We start from the raw sequence: 16725 nt of genomic DNA on the forward strand, positions 1-16725 counted from the left end.
TTTCGTGGAAATTTTATCTCCGTTCACGTATACAAAAGACTATCGACACTATCCTCGTAGAGGCTAACAAGATCAGCGACGGTAGGACACGTGGTGAGAATAAATTTCGACAAAGACGTTCCGTCATCCAGCGTCATCGGGGTTCTAAACGCGTTTACGATAAGACTGACACGAGGAGGATTCCTAGTAGAAACGGCCAGGACGCAACGTTACTTCTATTCGTTTGTTCGTTGCTGTTCGATCGATCGTAATTTCCGTCAGTGACTCATGAAAGAAGAGGGAATCGAGCGCGTATATACATGCAACGATAGAGAAGAGACACACAGGGTGTGTAAGCAGGGGCTGACTAATCGTGAAGCTAAACTACCGACAACCCCCCGTCCCTTGATTACGAGCCCGGTTTCTTAGAATCGGTCTCGGTCCTCGTCTTCGCTATTACCCACCATTTATAGAAGAATGCCAAATCGATGGATATTAAGAGAAACTTCTGACGGTTATTACCGTAGTATTTTGATACACGGAGCAAATTGCCTTGCGTCATCGCGATACGAGCTAGATGAAAATTACTGTGCGATCGAACCGAGTGAACGTACTATCGCTGTTGTACTATATTTTAATACGTAATGATTCCGCCTGCTTGACCCTCCTCGCGTGGTTCATTTATCGATCAAGATTAAATCCAAAAAATACGATCGGTTGGCGAAAATAGGTTAAAACGGTACCGGATAACATATACGATGCTATAGTCGATTTTTTGTTATCTCTTTTTAATTCGAACTAACGTTGTATTTTTAGACGTACAGGGATAAGAGATATCATTATCCGACGGGTAGGATAGATTCGAAAGGAATATCAGACGCAACGACAACATCGTAAAAGGACGAGATTTATTTCTTGAAAATTTTCCTTCTGCCACGAATCCTCGCTTCATTGCCAAACTAAACATCACGTCCCTCTTTCAATTCAGCTAACACCGTCTTCCTCTTCTTCTTCTACTTTTACTTCCACCCCTTCTTGTTCTTCGTTTTCCTCCGCTCGTTTCCGATGACAGCAGTAATTACATTTTTATGTTGTTTCGACACGAGACCGTACGTGACTGCAGCGAGATCAATTTGTCTCGAAGTCCGGCGTGTTCGCAATGGTAAATGTTATTTACTCGGAATAACGTCAAGAAAGTGAAGAGAAAGAAATATAGGGAGAGTAATGAAAACACGATTGTACGGCGCAACGTCTGCATCGGGCTTCCCTCAGGTTCGTCGATCTTTTTATAAATATAGCACTCAAATATTTAGGTGTTTGCACGGCATAATGAAATTTCTTCGAGAATGATTGGCAATCGTCAATCGATAACCTCATTCTCTCCGATTCGTATTAAGACGAATTATCAGGTCACTCGTTCCGTTGAGAAACTTTTAATCTTACAGTTGATCATCGCAATAATCTCAATCCACTGTTATTTTCAATTACGTATTATCGATTATCAAATAAAATTAACAAAAAATTCTAGTTCTTATCGCAATTATGAAAACGTTCGTCAAAGTATTATTCATTGCAAAGTACCTGTTTATGATTTATGAAATGGAAAGATAGTTCTGCGTTGAAGCTTGCAGAAGATACCTATACGCAAAAGTTTCGCAAATTTATTACTAAGTTTAAAGCATGTGAAGCATATTTTATCGCTAATTATTGGTCTTAGATTTTACGAGTGAACATCGTTGCCGATTTTCGCAATAAATACTCCAAGACCGCTTATTTCAGTGACGTTGATGCGCCTGGCCGACCGGCCGTCGCGCAAAATGTACTTCAATTAATCGATCACCTTCAACGTAATCCCGATTGACTTACAACTGGGTCGTTTATAATCCGTAACACGGCAAATGCTGTCGGATGATTTAATGTTTCGATACTTAAAACGATCGTACGAGCCTGTAGCACGTGATGCATCAAGAACGTTTACTTCGAGTCGCCATCTTGGTGCATGATACTGTAACCCTATGGTCGTGAATTCGCACGATGCTAAAATAGAACAGAGATACTAAGGCAAGTTGAGAAAAATACGATGCAGCTATTTTAATAAGGATGAAGTCGTACGAACGAAGCTGACGAAGACAAACGACAGCTCGTCGTTAATTCCATTCAACATTTTAGCATGGCGGAATAATTAAAATTAATGTGCTCGGCGACATTAATGTAATACGTACTATTTCGTCTCGTGAACGTCGTTTTACGCTGGAAAGGCCGATCGAGTGAAAATTACCCGTTAATGAATTAACAAAAGCTGTTGTTCTCGCTAATCGGTATAATTAACTGTCTAATATTTTATAATTTTACGATCACGTGCATCTTTTACTCGATCAAAACGTTGTTTCTTTTCTTTCGCTGTCATTATCTTCAACTCATATCTCAAAGTTGTTTCTGTCCATTCGAACGGTGTCTTTCCCTAGATCTGTCGACTTTGTTCTTTAACTTCCCAATGGAACTCGAGTCGATCGAGCAATTGTATTTGCAATAATTCCTTTACACTCGCGCAATGCTTACACGCGATTATATAAATCTATTTAAATCTTCTCACAGATCTATTTAAGACCTAAAACACTGAAATAATTGATGTTATTCGTGTACCATCGTACTATAATTTACATTTGACGCGAAATATGTACAATGTACGTATATATTTGTCAGCATCGTTCGTATAGTCGTTGAACCAGACAGATATGACTATGATTCGATTACTTATATACCTGATACGGAAGAAATATACTGGAGCGTGAAATTTCTTCGGTAACTCTCGTTACATACAAGGTTATGGTTACTACGGCGAGTGTTTGTCTCCCATGAGATGGAAATGGCACGACCGCGCGTTGAATAGCAGGCAATTTTATCGCTTGGAGAAGATTATGAGTCCAGCGTCTTCTCTGGCGAAGATTAGGCTGCTCGTGGGGGGTGTGGTGGCTGGGGAGAGAGAGAGGGGGGGGGGCAAAATATCGTGTGTGGAACGTATTTACGGTGCCAAGGAGCACGTCGAGTTATCCACGAAAGTCAGGTTAGCACGGAGAAGCCCTCCCCACAGCTTGTTATCTTATTGTATTGTTAGTATGCCGCGATGCGCCGTCTTGGAGCAGGTTTTCTTCCCCTTAATACGTCCTTCTCCCTTTTACACTGGTTCCCTTCTTGCTTTGTCATCGCTGTTTCTCTCTCCATGCTCCTCCCTTTCTTCCAGGGCTACTCGACCCTTTACTCTTGTGCGTTCTTTGCCAACACTCATCGCATTGCCAAACTATAGATCTTCTTCGTAAACCCGAGATAAAACTGTAAGAACCTATTAACGTGCAATTAAAATCTCTTCTTACGTTGTTCGTCCTGCGAATATTCTTTGTTGGTCGAATGTTACAATTTACCGTTTATTTGTTAATATAACTAGTGTGATTTCTTTGGCTAGGTGGAAAATGTAAAAAACACGTAACAAAATTTAACAATACATATCCCCCTTACATTGTATTCCAATATTATGGATAAACAATAAAATGTCATTCGCTAAACTTTTGTCTTGTTTTTTCTTCCTCTTTCAACTCATTTAATGTCGTTCCTTTTTAAGCTTTATTCAGAATTTTCGCGTCGTTACCGTAATATTTTATACAAGCAGTTTAAATGGAAAGAGGAAACAGATGATCAGATAGGTGAATAGACAGACATAGAGAAGAAAGAGGGAGAATGAAGGTATGTGTGTGTGTGAGTGGGTGTGTGCGTGCGCGCGCGCATGTGGCGTGACTGGCGAAAGAGAGGGACACGCGTTGCCCAAGAGAACGAGAAGAGACGAACTGTCTTCATTATGCTAATGCCGTGCAACTACAGCTGACCGTGGCCAAAAATAGATGTAGATATCGTGGGATGCTGACTCGAACCTCGAGGGGGTTTTTATCCTCTCCTCACTCTGTCTTTCTCGTACCCCTATGGCCATCCTTCTATTTCATTCTCTTCATTCGCTCAACGTTACGCTTGTTTCTCGATTCGGAAGACTCCCCGGCTTTGTCCTGGAATGAAATGGTTCCGAGGATGAAGATCGAATCGCACTTCTCCTATTCCTACTTTACGCCGTTGAAAATTTTTTCTCCCCCCTCTCACTCTGGTCGGTTCCGACTGGCGGTCGATTTCTTCCTTTTTGTATGAAAGCCGCGCTCATTAGCTTCACCTTTGCCGAGGAGCACAATGCTTCTACGAGGGAAACTTCCTTTTCAAAAAGCAATGATTAGTTACGTAATGATACTTGTTTTTCAGGGACGTTGCGAAGACCATTGGTCAGCATCGTTAAATGCTTCGCTTCTCAATTTGCCAATGGTTACACGGGCCATAAAGACGGTTCGTTAAATATCAAGTATAAAATTATGATCTCTGACACTGATGAAAAATCATGAAATCACATCCAAATTCATCTAAGCTATTCACCTAACACTCAACTACCACATTATTCAAGCACTAAGAAATTAAATTTTCATGATATGTAGAAATTGCACTTCTTTATTGACTCCTCTAAAATTAGCTGACGCTGTGTCCGCAATAGACTCAACCGCATTTCCGTTTTACATCCCGTTTACGTGGTTTGTGGTCACGTTGATACCGTTGTTACGGAGGAAACGCGTGGCTGCATTAACAATCTTCCTTCGTTATCTTTTCGCTAAATTGCGAGGAGGTTGCGCGATTTTACACCGTTCTGTGTTCATAAAACAATACTGTAAAAGTGGCGCAGCGGCTTAGCACGTGAACATTAACGTAAACCGAATCACGCTCGTGCAATGGATATCTATCACCTACCACTGTCAAACGACGCTCGTACCGCATATAATTGCCTTTCCAACAAACCGTACGAAGAAGGGAGAAAAATTATTTGCGAGACTTTAACGTCGTTGTTCTTGATATTTTACCGACCGTACTTTCAATATTTCACGAAAGTTATATACAATCGTGCATGCAAATAAATTTCACCGCGCGATAGTGCTTCAAATAGGGGTTCCTCGTATTTTCGGTAACGCGGTGTCACTCTAAGGAAAAAGAAGCGACGGACACTAAGAGTGAGAAAGATGCCAGCGGACTGGTTGCAGAGCAGAAAAGAAGGAATAGAAGCTAGAGTAATGTAGCGAGTCAGCAGTTTTTGTTAAAAATTTATTCGGTTCAGTTTCATGAGAAATATCACCTTGTACCCCCTCGACGTTCCGTATCACACCTCAGCGGCTGCCTCCGGCCCCACTCTTCAGTCTTGCGTTCCACAATCCACCCTCCATTCGGCGCTTTCTTCTTCTATCTCCTCTCTTTCTAACTTTTATGTACACGTAAGTACGTATACCTGACTTGCTACGATATATCTACCGCCGCTAGAACGGGCTATTCATTTTTCAACGGTGCGAGAATATTCGATACGCATTGCCCCGGAACGATTTCGACAGAATTAAACGTAGATAACTGTGTTCACAAAAATTACATTTGATGTAACGGTTTTACGATTCACGATTCGTCGCACGACTAATAGGACATATTGTCATCTTTTATCGAGAGCCGACGGATATTAAGATAACGCGTTTTAAGTGCAACGCGTTGGATTTTCGTATTTTGGAAACGGAAAGTACGTTTATATGTAGGTAGCAGAATGCTTGGCTTATCAGAGTCTGCGAGGCGAGAATGGTGCGCTTCCGCTTCCGCCTTGTCGTTGGTATCGAGAATCCCTGAAGAAAGAGTTTCGAACAGGAGGTAAAATTCGAGTTTTATCCACTATTTATCGACGTTGTAATAGTCTACGCAGATAAGGATGCTATTAACGATTATCAATAATTGATCGATGCTTATTGAAATATCAATAATATTGTTAAGACGACAGTAACCGAAGTCGATTGACACGTAACATAATTTACCACTCAGTCCCTTTTTCCTAATCAAACTTTATTCTTATATCAGAAATTTTTCTCATCGTAGAAGTTATTTCTTCGACATCGAAGAAAGTCTATCTTCTCGACATCATCGATATGTATTGATATTGTTACTAATAGCAACATTTCTAATTAGTGCGTAGTTTAAGATACAAATGAGAATTCGTATTATGCAGTTGTTAGTTCCTCTTTCAGTAACAAGAGCGAGGAGTCAAAATATAAAATGAAAGTGAACCGAAGAACGAATCGTAACAATGGGTCATGATAAGTTTGTGTACGTAAAGTGTACGTGCAATGTACTGTCAGAGATATTCGTGCAAACGATATGCACGGTCCTTCTGTATCAGACACCAGGATCTTTTCCTGCTGCGAACTGTAGCATACAGAGGCCGTCGGTGTTGGTCTAAAGAATTTTCTACGGATCTCACTCGTTGCCTCCCTCGTACATTGTCACCTTGCTCCCTTCTTTCCTGTATGCCAGGAGAACGAGATTCAGCAGGTGTATAGTATGCGCCAGAAGTTCCTGCATTTTTTTTTTTTTCGTTTCGAAAATGCGCTTACTTATTTTGTTACTCGATGCATTTTCACGTAGCGTCAATAGGAAATCAAGCGTGACGTGTGAAAGTGATCTCTATCGAAGCGACGCTGTAGTACGATCGCTACATGGAAGAACCGGTATCGAAGAAAAGGATCGATTGTGAACTGTGAATCATCTCGCAACATCGTGATTTTTTTGCCAGCATGTCGTTCTTACGTATATGTGTATGGTACTTATACAACTGGTGTATCTGTGCGAACGTTACGCGGTGGTCCAGGTCTATCGTATCTAAGAATCTCTGCTCGTTGCTCGCAGTGGCACATTCAAAGAGCATTGGTATGGAATATAAAGAATTTTCCTTCGGATCTTACTACCCCTTACTTGTTTTTTCTTTGGTCGATCCTTCTCTTGCTTCGTCTTTTTTCTTGAGCGCGAGCGCATGGAGAAACAAGATTACGCTGAGGTATAGTACATGCGTTGGAAGTTCTGTTTCCTAGAGGCACAAACGAGAAGAGGAGAGAGAGAGAGAGAGAGAGAGAGAGAAAGAGAGACGGGAGAGCAAAGAAAAAGTAAGAAAGAGAGATCGACTAACCCCCTTTCACCCGCGGCGAGCGTGATAGTCAGTGGGCGATGAGCGACCAAACCTAACCTAACTCCGTTGCCGGTTCTCTACCAGGGTAAGCAGTAAGCAGGCTGGGTCGCCAGGCGACGTTGGAGAGAAAGAGATAAACTAATAAAGAGTGTGGGTGGTGGGGACTAGATCGGCGCATGCGCGCCAACGATGCTTATTGAGCCGTGGAGAGGGGCGGTTGGTGCCTCATCGTCGGCGGCGGCGGCGGCGGCGGCAACGGCGGCGGCGGCGGCGGCGGCAGCGGCGGCGGCAGCGGCGGCGGCAGCGGCAGCGGCAACGGTGGTGGCGGTGACGGCGACGTGGCATGGTATACGGCCGCATGGGTGCAGCGAGGGGTGAGACGGGTAGCATATTATGCGGAGGAGGGGATCATGGCTCCTCGTAGTCGGAGAAAGGAGAGAAAAGGAAGATAAACGATGGCGAAACAGAGACAAAAGGGGAACGAACGAGACAGAGGGAGAGAGAATGAGAGAGAAGGAGAACGAGACGGTGTGTGTCACGAAAGTTCGTACGTACGATCAAGCGAGACGAAGCCGGGTGATTCAACGAAGATAGGGTGAGAATGATAAAGCGAGGGGGTAACGGAAAGGGGAGTGGGACAGTGAGAGAGAAAGCTTTAGGGGGTTGAAATTAGTGAGGGGGTGCATAGTTGTGCGATAGATGGTAGAAAGAGAAAGAAAGAAAACATAGATCTATTGCATATTAGACGAAGAACGAGAGGGACAAAATGTTGGAGAAAGAGAACCTACGAAATGATGGTCGAGTGTGTGAATCGTGCAAGACCGTAGGTGTGATTAAGCGAGATAGACGGAGGGGAATACGGAAAAACGAATGAAATAGAAGGAGATAGCGGCTGGAGAGAAGGAGAGAGAGAGATAGATAGGTAGATAGATAGATAGAGAGAGAGAGAGAGAGAGAGAGAGAGAGAGAGAGAGAGAGAGAAGTAGGAGAAGTAGGTTTGTGTTGTGTGGTATGGAAAAGAGCGAGAAAGGTAGAAGGCGGGCGAGTAGTAGTGGAGGGGTGGTGGGACAGACGAGGTGGGAGCGAAAGGGGCAGGGGAGAGGGGAGGGGGAGGGGAGAGGGGGCGCTGGCATCGGACAGTCGGTGTCGCGCCAGGCCCCCGCTAGCGGCTAGCCAAGCAAGCAGCAAGCAGTCGCAATCCCGTCGCCTAACCAGCATTGCTCGCCTTACCTTTTCACCCTCTTACAAAATCGCATTCGAGGCTTCCGTCAGCTGCATATATTTGCCCCGTTCCATCAACCGGTCCCTCCGACGTCGTCCGTCGTTGCACGTCGTCGCCATTGCCGCCGCCACCGCCGCCGTTGCCGCTGCTGCTACTGCCGTCGTCATCGTCGAACACGCAGTACGTCGTCGTTATTGCTCTCGCAATCGTCGTTTAGTCGCGCGTGGTTTCTTAGCAGCGGCCGTACTGAAGGGAAAAACGCGAGCGAATATATAAAAAAAATACGGAATTCTTTTGTGATCGAGTAAGCCGATTATGAGTTGGAACAGTGCAGCAGTTCACAGCAAGCACGCATCATCCGGGCCAGCGTTGTTCAAGTGAGAAAACAAGTTTTCGTGATTTTTGGTGTCGCGAGATCCGGCTGATCGACCGGAACTGTATGGTGAGAGTAGTAAAACGGAAAGTACCTTTTTCGCCGTTTCTTCTATATTTAGTGAGGAAGAGAGCAAGTGCAGCGTCCTTAAAGGCTATTAAATTCGCAGCTCGTATGTCACACGTTCAAAGAACAAGCCGTGTCATTGTTGATATAAGTGCTGACAAATAAGATATATATATATATATATATACACACATATATACACATATCTTATATATATATGTATCTACTATTGGTGTGTTGTTCGTTACCACAGTGAGAAGTTGTAAACTCCAGAAGAACCAACGAGAAGGCTCGCCGACCGCCTAACCTGTCACGGTGACCGACATCACGGCGAGATCGCGGCTGATACCTCCGCGTGTTCCGGCGCAAGGTAGTACAGAGCTCTCTCTATTTTACGATACATATGTATGTGTACGCGTACATCTATATACATATGTTCGTATATACGTGCAGCTATAGAGCAATAAGTCGTACACGCCATTGCCCGCGCGTGGGCGCTGTGCTGTATGCATTTGGACATATATTACGGTTCACGTCGTCATGCCAATGACGTCATCGTTTCCGTAATTGCGTTTTTACGCCGTTGCGGAAACGATGATGTTACTATTTCCGTTGTTTATGCTATTCATGAGTACGTAGATTACTTAACGAAATTCATTTTACACGTTCCTCATGCCCGAGCGTTCATTCTGCTTATCGTGTTTCGATTCATTCGAATTAAAGCTGAGATTGGCAGCTGACTTGATCATTGCTCCATATTGCACGGGTTTTCGTTCGCCATACGGAGACCGATGTTGTCATACGAAACATAACCTTCGAGCTGTAGGTATGTTTGTACTTATCGAAATATAAATATATTATATTCTTCGTTACCATTGCGACGTAGAAAAAAACGCGCGCAAGTTTGTGTGTTGTTACAATTCTTAGTTTTAAACGTGAAATGATAGACAGACATTTTGATCTGTCACGTTTTGGTCTGGGACAAATCATATATTGACAATCGTTTTAACGTTCCATTATACATAAGTATTTTGAATATATATAAATTGAAACCGTGTAATGCGCGTTACGTGCGTAAATGTGAGTCGACCGATTAACCACGTGTCATTAATTCCTCGTTTCTTTACGCCGTCGAAGTACGAGATTTATTTATTCAAAGTAACGGTTACTAGCGCGGCAAATTTTATTTAATCATATTTCGATAATGTCAAATCGGTTTTTTTTATTATTATTTTAATACTGGAACTACCAAGAATTTCTTGCACAATAATACCAATGAATTGATGAAAAGTTACAGGTCGTAGACTTTTCTTTCATTATTTTACAATTTTGATCAAATTCAATGGAATAATTAATTAATTTGTAATTCGTAAAGCGTGCTTGCAAAAGTTAATTTCTCTCATTATCAAATTTGTCAACTTCTCACTTATGGCTTGCAAAATTTAATTGACAATGCTAGTTCAGTTATGCAATAGAAATATTATATATTTATAATGCTTCATTTCTTGGAAGTTTAAATGTTCCGGTAAAATATATGGACGAAAGCTCGTTTCTTTTCTTGCTGTGATTTCTTTTTAAAAGTTTGATCTGTTAGCCGACGGTAGTTCTAGTATTAAATTATTGCATAGTTTGGCATTTTCGTCGCTTTCGTAACGAGAATAGTACGTATATAGTTTAATGTTCCGGTGTTCGTGATTTTTGACAAAAGTGTTCGATGATGTAATTCCGTGAAATAATTCTTCCGCGGACAAAAATATTCCCGTGAACGTAGATAGGTTCGAAGCTTGGTTACCAATGTAGATGCATCACCTGTGCCATGCACGTTCCTAAAACAAGATAACGCGATGCGTGAGAAAAGCACTCGCGAAACTCGTTACTTTAGATCTATCTAAGTATCTAACTAGTGGCCGTGATAAATATTCTCACCACTATTTTTTTTCACAAACAATATGTAAAATGCTGTTTGACCACTTTTCATGGCATTTTCATCGCCGTAATCGTACATAATTATTTCTCGATTAGAATTAAAATATATTTTGAATATATTTCTTCCTTCCTGTGAACTGTTCTGAACTTCTGAAAAGCATGGACTACCAATCAAGCTCAGTTATACTTATATTTCATAAATATTTAGTTGCGTGGCGATTGACGGATGAAATAATCTACGCGCGATTAAAAATTTAGGTAGATTATTTTCTTGGGTAAATGAGTAGTCGGTTTAATTTTGAAAAGTGTTTCGATTGTATAAGACACGGAGGCACTTCGATCCCCTCGCATTCCAGTAGAAGCAGGTATATGACCTGTTATCCTTAGATATAATCTTACTTTTTCAAGATACTGGATTTTCGAAAATCGCTTGCCTTATTCCGACGTTTTTCTAAGTTATTTTATCACTTGCGTGTTTACTTCCAAATATGTAGGAGACAATTATATTTCGCGAATATTTCGCTCGCACTACTGGATATAATTTTGAGACCAAACTTGCAATTGGATATCTTGCGCAAGTTTCTTTAAATCGGAAAGAAAGACATCGTTTGTTTTATTTATATCAGTTACATATCTTACGTATCTTGTATTTAATGTCCTATTCTGTTTCTAGATTCTTAGATATAGTTTCTGTCAATTTAATTAATGGTATATTTTCTTTTATTTTCAAAGAAATAATTACATTGTAAGTATTACAAGAGAAATAATTACATCAAAATTCTATTAAGACTACGACATTATTAGCTTTTGCAATGCTTCATCTTAAACATTTTTCCTTTTAATCATTTCATTATGCTTAATAATAATAATACTACTACTACTAATAATAATAAATGCCATCATGTTAATTATGTACTTGAAAATCATTTGTACGAATTGGTGGATTTGCCAACTGAAGAATATGCATTGTTTCGTATATATTTGTTTGTATTGTTCTCTCATTCACTTTAAATACTTCAATAAAGAAGTTAATCACGATACGAAACGATTATTGCAGCGTATTGGAAAATATAGCTGTTTACTGATGAGAATTATGGTCTCAAATTTATACTTTGTGCAGTGTACGGCATTATAAGATCATTCCTTAAACAAGATTGCTTCAGGATAGTTGTTGGATTTGAGAAAAACTCAACTTTTCTATTAATCTGTTTGAAACTAGATTCAATGTGCTAACCAGTTTGTAATATATGTCGTTATCTTTAATTACTTCCTGCTTGTTCTAGAAGTCATTGGAATATCCCATTTGTAACGCCACAAATATTTTAAAATATTAAAAATGCTTTCAATATTATGGATTTTGTGACCCTTAGCTTGTAGAATTTTCTCTTTGATGCCATTACACATAAGGTGTTAACGCGTATAAAATTAATCTCATATTAAATGCTAAATAGGCTAAATAATGGGAAACGATATGACTGTAGTCGAACAATAAAATGGATATGAAATTTTTTGGTAATAAATGGATGTTCTACTGTGCCTTCGATAGTCAGAGGATTGATTAACGGAATACAAGGCGAATAGATAAATGATATTCCCGTAATAGGACATAATGGAAGGCAAATTTCTACGTGGCGTAAGGATGTCGAACGAATTGACGTGTAAGTGTGTGGAGTGCATCCTACGCGTATCGGTGTGCGTGGCCTAACGCATCGAATTACAGTACCTTCGTGGGCGTGTCCCACTAACATTCCGACCTCGGTGTCTTTTATCTTATTGAGTCTTACTACATACTACACCATGCCGCGAACCCTTTTTAAAACGTGATGTCCTTGTTTACGACTATCGCAGGAAGTCACACCTATGGCGTTGCCGTGTAGGCTGTATGCATGTCAGAGGATCGTTGCAGATCGAAACGAGTATGTAATAGGAAGAGTAATAGGATGAGTAATAGGATGCAAACTGCTCTGCGCTTATGGCTGGAACAATCGTTGCGTCGCGTCGCGTCATTTCTTTATATCCGTGCTTCTGATTTGCTACTTACAGTTCAGTTTGTTTCAAATGCTTGAATGATGTTAAAAACAACTCGGTTGATCGATGATTCGACTAGAATTGAAATTGAGCTAGAACTCGTGTCAGTTGTTCATATAGTACCCTAAAAACACTGGAGTTCGTTCTGATTATTTAGAACTACCTTACAGTTACTGGCAATCGATACTAGAAATCTGGATTCTGTTCTGACTCTTCTTTCTTCTTCCTTATTCCCGAGTATCGTATATGTATCTAGGATATTTTTATTCCAGTGTTGTACACCTACAGTTTTATATATATACACACACACAGTGTAAGTACATGATACAATATATCAACTTATGTAATTTTTATGAATTTGATCGCTTTGGTAGTTCTTACGTTAAAGGAATTTCATTTTTTTAATCGACTTGAAGTGTATCCACAAATAAATGATAGACATTTTTGAGTTGTTTTTTCTGATTCACCTTGACAGTTAGGTTGACAGTGTCGACACATATTTGCACCGCAGGAATTTTATCTTCGTTACGTCTTCGCTGCGTACGTTGATGATTATAGCACGGTAATTTTTACTCATAAATTGATAAGCGATGAACTTGTGTTAAACGTATTTATTACACACAGTAAAATATTTGTATTTTCTTATATGAATAAATTGTTGAATTGCATAAAGCGTATCACTAACTGTTATTATTCCATATTTTAGAGATATTATATGTTTTATCGTTATCTTCCACTCTGATTGTCGTGTTTGCCGTAGATGAAGATAGTTTCAACTATTGTTCAATTTTCCCTGCAGGAAGATTTAAAAATAGATATCACGTATTCGCTATTACACTATGAATTTCATTTTATCATTTATTAGAACTACCAAGTTTCAATATATGTATCTCAATGTAGTTGTCGTGTATTCCTGTATCTTCTTAATAAAAACAAACAAATCGTAAAAACAAGATATTTATGATGCGCTATTTTAACACACTTGGTAGTTTGGTGTTAAAAGGAAATTTCCAACGAAGATGATTGTGAGCAGTTCTTCTAGAATCGGTAGGAATTACCCCATGACATCATCGTCCGTGATCACGATTCACGATACTAAGATACAAGAAGCGAAATACATAGAAGTAAAGATAGAGAGGGAGAAAGACAGAGTAACCGGTGTGTTATGGATTGTGTGACGTAACCGAGTCGAAATTATCTTGGTTAATAGTGTGTCAGAAGTTCTAGTTCCCCGTGAGCCGCCCGTGCGTTTTCACGTTTTTGTCACGCTTTTACGGTAAAACCGTTCCCGAAAATAAAACACAGAAATTGTGTATAGAGTTACAAACGCGGTAGGGATCCCCGGCGAGGAACTTCTATTTATACCATTTCGTGTTGGTCGTGTGCCAAACAGAAAATCACATTTATATCAAATGTCGTTAATTTACAATCTCCACAAAACATCCGTGGACGAATTTTCGCTGGGTCGTGGCTGTGCAGGATCTATACGTAGTTGGCCCACGAAGTCGTAAATCGTTTCACAGATCGCCCGGTCGGTTACACGCGACGCCACGACGTGGCGTAAGGCGTAAGATATATGTCCTTCTAATCGCGGTATTTCTGCCTCCGTGTAGTCGCGCGACTCTTCTAGGACAACATAATCGCCACAATTCCGCGGTCGGTACGGAAAACTTATCGACGCCCGGTCGATCGATAACGCGGGAAGGCCATCTAGATTACGAACTCTCTACGTCCGACAAAATTTCGTTTTCGTGCAATATATATATATATATATGCATAGAGATGCTCGCGCACCAGTTGCATCTATGTGAACTCCGAACGCGTACGAAAAAAAAAGACGTGCGCGATAACAAGAATCGTCGTAGTCGTGTGACACGGTGAAAGTGAGGATATAGAAGCAGATACGTTGTTAGCGTATAACGTTGCATGCGCTTATTAGAAACTCATCAAAGAAAGTCGATGGGGAGGGAACAGGAAGAGGTAGTGGCGCGCGCAAGAAGTACACTTGCGAACGACAACGCAATTCGTGAGACATGGCATCGCTTTGCGTTAAAGGACAGGCGAGTCGTCGAGGCTGAAAGCACAAGGGGGGTAAGGAACAACGACAAGGGACGAACGTAAAGTACAGGATGTATCAAAAACTTCAGAAGTACGTAATACTCGTCGAAACGAGCAAAATAGCGGTAGTAGGCGCGGGTTCAGGTATCACTAGCTCCGCAATTATATGACATTTTTATATCGTTTGTTCAAATATGACTTCTGTTCGACAAGAGTTTCGATGCGTTTCCTCATAAAAGCACGCACGCGTCGAAAGATCGCTAGCTTTCCACTTATCTTTCGATAATAGATGGTAATCTTCGATCCATCGCGTCGATTTATCCAACGGTTAACCGGTTTACTGTACGCCATATTTTTCTAAATGGCGGACAACACGATAGTTCGTTGGACTATTACAGGCTCGTAGTTGAAATTTTCTTACAACTTCGAAACCAATGATACCTAGATCCACGTTTAATAACGCATTTTCCCTTCTTTTGACGAGCATCAGACGCCTCTGAAGATTGACCACAATTTTTTGGAACACCCTGTATATATGTAGTATATAACGCGTTGCCAACGTTAACGACGAAAAAGAGAAAGGGAGAGAAAGCTCGAAGCCTTAAGGTCGATTTTAGTGTCTGTCCCTGAACATTTCTGGGCATCGCGTATATGTGTAGGCGGGGTGGGTGTGCCTCGTTTTAATTTTAGTCCCGTGACAGCCTGCTCCCGCGAGGGAGAGATAGGTGGCGTTGACCCGCCAACGTAACCTACAAATATTTCTCTCTCTCTCTCTCTCTCTCTCTCTCTCTCTCTCTGCTGTCATCAAGCCCGATCTATCGGTGTCCCTTTCTCTCCGGACCACTGGCGCGCATATGCCTCGAGCGATACATCAACGAAAATCCACGGGCGTTCTTACGTTCCCCTTTTTCGGACGCCTGAACGAACTTATAGTCTTACTACATTCCTTTCTCTCTCTTTTCAACCGAATCTTCATGTGTATCTCGGCCTGCGTCCCTCTTTTTCCTCGTGGCTGACCTATCTCTTCGCGTTACGTGTCGAGACCAATCGAAAAATTGCATCTTACGGAGATATATTTTTATTTCACGTTTGGGATGTAGGTATCTGTTTATTTTCAAAGCGCTATGAAACATAGCTCTATACGATGTTGTTTCTCTCGTGGTTTAGAAAATTGGGCTGTTGCGTGAAAAATTCAATAGTATTATATGGCTAGATGTTTGTCGCTTACAAAATTACGTATTATACGTACTTTTTTCTATTTTCTTCGCCTACTTCTCCGAAAGATTTTCCTCCTTATTTCCCTGTTGTAAATTCAGTTATTTTTTCCCATTTACATAGTATAATTAGAGAATTACTATTCCAATTTGCTTTAGAGACATCAACTAATAAAAAATTCCTTAACAAGTTATCCATAGGTTCGTACTCCTAAAGCCATGTATGTATATTTCAAGCTCGTAATAAATTTTGTCTCTAGTGATGCTATGTTTTTCGACGTAGCTTCAGAGCAGGAAAAAAGGGAGTTCATAGGCGTGGGGGTGGAAAACGGTCGGGTTGTTTTTAATTTAAAAGCGGGCCGATCGTAATTCTGTTTTCCTACCGAACTAGCCGGGGCTGATGGTACATTCATTGCGATAGAATTTGATTTCGCAGAAAACGATAAATATTCAAGGGCACAGGGTCGAAACGCGCTCGCCTAGCTCGGTCGTTGCGCGCACGCGTGCACACGCTTGTGCAGAATGTTCCCATGTGGAATTTCATCGTTGAGAGCATTTTGCTGTGACGGTACACGTATAGCGGCCGACTTCTCGACAATGAGTCAGAATGAATGATTTGCAAGCGTTGAAATGCATGAACGAGCAAGCCGAGCGCGACGTCCGATTGGACGACTGCCTCTCCGTAGTCGCGCCCTCGCCATCCTGCACGAATTTATGGCTTCAAAGCGTCCCGATGCATCTACTCTGTGGCGTCAAATTGCTTTCCAGCGGTTTTTTACCACCCCTCCACGTC

General features: G+C 41.2%; 1 protein-coding gene and 1 long non-coding RNA gene across 16 annotated transcripts in view; one reads left to right on the top strand and one right to left on the bottom strand.

The window, feature by feature from the left end:
* Positions 1-873: 873 nt before the first annotated feature.
* On the bottom strand, positions 874-2656 carry LOC132905907 (uncharacterized). The gene is made up of 2 exons (XR_009657884.1): positions 2597-2656; positions 874-2389 (listed from the first exon to the last, which is right to left on the bottom strand). It is a non-coding gene; the product is annotated as an uncharacterized LOC132905907 (long non-coding RNA).
* Positions 2657-8149: 5493 nt separating this feature from the next.
* The window catches only part of LOC132906381 (protein muscleblind), a 408430-nt gene continuing 399854 nt past the window's right edge, over positions 8150-16725 (top strand). For 9 of the 15 annotated variants that reach the window (XM_060958510.1, XM_060958509.1, XM_060958513.1 and 6 more), the window contains exon 1: positions 8151-9076. The gene's annotated coding sequence lies outside the window, so the exon portion shown is untranslated. Of the gene's footprint in view, positions 9077-9220; positions 9529-16725 lie in introns of those variants that run through there. The other 6 variants (XR_009657977.1, XM_060958521.1, XM_060958516.1 and 3 more) reach the window with 5 other exon arrangements.

Source organism: Bombus pascuorum, chromosome 4, assembly GCF_905332965.1.
Source record: "Bombus pascuorum chromosome 4, iyBomPasc1.1, whole genome shotgun sequence".
Taxonomy (NCBI): domain Eukaryota; kingdom Metazoa; phylum Arthropoda; class Insecta; order Hymenoptera; family Apidae; genus Bombus; species Bombus pascuorum.